Source organism: Apaloderma vittatum, unplaced genomic scaffold, assembly GCF_000703405.1.
Source record: "Apaloderma vittatum isolate BGI_N311 unplaced genomic scaffold, ASM70340v1 scaffold12342, whole genome shotgun sequence".
Classification (NCBI taxonomy): domain Eukaryota; kingdom Metazoa; phylum Chordata; class Aves; order Trogoniformes; family Trogonidae; genus Apaloderma; species Apaloderma vittatum.
In genome coordinates, this window is record NW_009704192.1 from 20,805 (window position 1) to 24,246 (window position 3,442).

Here is a 3,442-nt window from a genome sequence, read left to right on the forward strand (position 1 = left end):
ATGTTCCTGAGGTAACGCGTCCGACTGTCAGGAGAGTGGGCACAGCGCAGCCTCCCGCCTTTACGCCCCCCCCAAAAAAACAAAATACAAAATTGAGCCACTTCAGACCCCCCACGACTGTCCTGAGCCAGTGCTGATAAAGGGACCCTTGGCTATCTGTTTACATTGGAGCAATGTAAATTCTCCAAGGTTCATATTTATCTGTGTGCATAGCAAGTTACTGAACTTTGGACTTCAGCACTGCAGCAGCAGTTCACAAAGTGCAGAGAGAAACAGGGGGAGGGGGAAAGGGAGGGGAGCAGAATGGAGGAGAGTAAAATGCAGGGATAGAAGGTCTGCAGCATGGAATAGTAAGCTATGGAAGGAAAACTAGAAAAAGTAGGATGGGGAAATGTGGGTTATTTCTGGCCCCATTACTTTTAGAGAAGGAAGGAGGTGGAGTACCTGAAAGGAAGAGGTGCGTGTGGCTGTGCACGGCTCGGAAGGTGCTGCCGCTGGGATTGCGGAGCCTGCTCAGAGCTCTGGCAGCAGTGAGGTTCAGCCAGTCTCGATCCTTGCCAAAGGGTTTGGGCTGAGAGAAAGCCACACTGACCGCTTCACTAGCCTTTGTGCAACCCTCCAGCGGAGAAGGGTGACCACTGGGTTTTTATGTACGTTCCCAAGACTCAGAGGATGTTCTGGAGCTCCAGCTGAATTCTGTGGCAGAGCATCAAGTGTTAAATGACTTTTTCACTTCTGGCTTTGGTTTGTTGGGTATCTTGATATGCAAGTACTAGTACCCCCATTATAACTTGCTATGTTTATTGCTTAATTAATGAGCAGTGTACCCACATAATTTGGGGGATTACAGGGCTTGCCCCATTTAACCTGTGATTCAAGCATATGATATGGAATAGCCCTGGGTGTTGGTTCATGCTGAAAGTCCCTGCCCTGTCATCAGCTGCCTTGCTTCTTCTGAGAAGTGCTCTGAGCAGGCTTGTGGTTCCGAGTTATCTACCTCCAGCCCCTCTTGATACCAGCCCTGCTCTAAGGTTCTGCTCCCACTTGTTGGGTGACTTCCTAAAACATGCTTGCTAGCTCAGCTGGAGTCACTCCCTGCAGTTCTCACGAAGTCCTTATGACTAAATAGTCTTTTATGGTCTGAAAATGAATGAACCTATCTAGTATGAGTGACTAAATTAGGGAATAACTTGATGTGCACATGAGGACTTGATGTGCAAGGATCTCGTGCAAATGGCTTCTTATGTGATCAACAGAGGAAGGATTTAAAACTGTCCTTTTAATGGCGGTTTCCTACGGGCTGCTACATGTCCCTCTTTGTACTAAGCTATGAGGAGCCTAGCAGGACTGTCCCCAAACTGAGTTGTGTCCCAAGACAATGCTGCAGAGTGACCTTGGCCCCTGTTTTCCCTTTGTGGGCACCATTAGCCATGCCCTCCTGGCTCCTGGGCAACTGCTAAGTCAGCAGCTGAAGGACAGAGCTCCTTTGCAGGTTGGACCCCTCCTCCTTGCAGGCACAGCAGCTTCCCTGGCGCTGCTGGGCTGACCCTTTCAACCGGGACTGTTGTTAACTGTTAGCTTTTGTTTCAGATGGCGTCTGCACCCAGCGTGCCAGGTCCCCTCGCCACAGTGCATTAAAAACCCTCAGATGGATACACAGAAGACCCTCTCTGTGTGGCTGAAAGGGAGCAACAGTTTGGAGTCCACGTAAAGAGCAGTCAATGTAAGACGTTTTCATGTGAAGGTTAATATAAAAAGACATCTTTAGGTGCTAGAGGTTTTTCCCCTTGTACTCTCATTAAGAGTGCTGAAAGAATGGTGAGCTTTTTTTGGCATTGTCCTATCAGTGTTTCGATACAACTTTCATGCATCTTATTTATTACTGTCTTCCTGACTTTCCACCCCCGCAGGTGGATGTGCCAGCAATACTGGCTGATAACGGTAATAGTCGACTGTAATTATAGCATCCAGCTGTGATGTATAGTTTCTGCATGGCACATCCTTATAATTTAAGGACTTTGCAAAAGAGACAACAGGTGGGCCTCCTGCAATATGTGACAAATTGACATACTATGTAACTTCTTACTGTCTTTCTTTGGCATTGTGATTTCTTTTACCTAAACGGAGATGAAAAATATTACTGTTGCTCTTTTTAAAAAGATTGTCCAATCTACTTTATGTAAGTATAGATACCTGTTGAGTGCTTGAGGAGAGATGGGAACAAGGACCATTACATTTAGTCAAAGAACAGCAATATTCGTCAAGGGAAACCGTAAAGAGAAAAAAACGTAGCAACAAATTACCTGTCTATGTTGTGTGGTTTCTAGGATTCCTTATGCACCCAGAAGTCCTGTTGCTTCTGCTTCACTCAAAGACCTTCAGCTGCAAAGGCTTTTCAAACAGTGAACTTCAAAGTCTATAAAACCAGAAATTAATTTCTCTTTGTATGTTAGAACCTCACCGAATGCTACAACTGGATGCCATGCGGAGACTCTTTAGCTGATTGTGGAAACCTTTCACACTGAGGAGGAGGTAAATACTCTCTGTCGCTTTATCCTGAAGAGCTTTTCCCCTCGGTCTACTAGAACTGTCCATTTTAAACTTTAGGAGCCTGGACAACTACCAAAACAAGAAATAAACTACACTGTCAACTTGACATTCATGGTAACCTCTGCCAGACTGCTAGTGAATAGTTCAGATTCTTCAATGCAGGAAAATCAGCAAGTGTTTCTTAAATGTTGTAAATTGCTAGTGGTCAGACTGAACACTTGAGAAGCAAGAAGGAGACTCCTGCTGTGAACTAGCCAGCACTCTTATCTTATACCCTGGCACTAAGAATTGCAATATGTATTTCTCCGATTATCACAAGTGCCACAACATGCAGTTTTAACAAGAATAGCAGAGGTCAAGTGTGGAAGCTGCAAAGATTAACCAGCTAGACTATAGTTCTAGTATTAGAACAAGAGCTCTGTAACTGAATTGTGCTCAGGGATTTCTGCACTGAAGAGGGATATTTGAAAGGTTTGGTTTTGCTATCCATGTTCTCATCCACTGCCATAGTTTAGTGTAAGTTTTCTTAATTGCTACACTTGGCTGGGCCATGCCTTGATTCTCAAGTCACCCTGAGTAATGTGATTTTGGCAGTTCTGATAGGGGAAACTTTTGAGGTTTGAAGACATCGAGTGGTACCTGCTTGTTTATCTCATGTTTGCAGTATCTGGTTTTGTATTTTTTCCTGCAGTGTTGTGTGTTTTCCCTTAGGTGTAACTAATGTGGTGGTTGAAACCCCTCAAATGCAGTGCTTCACTGACAAGACATAAGCAGTTTCACAACATTAAATGGGTCAGTTTAAGAGCAGCCTCAGGAATAATGTTACATTAACAAATCAGCTTGGATGCAGATTGGAGAAATATCTCAATTGGTAATCACAAGAAGTCTGATT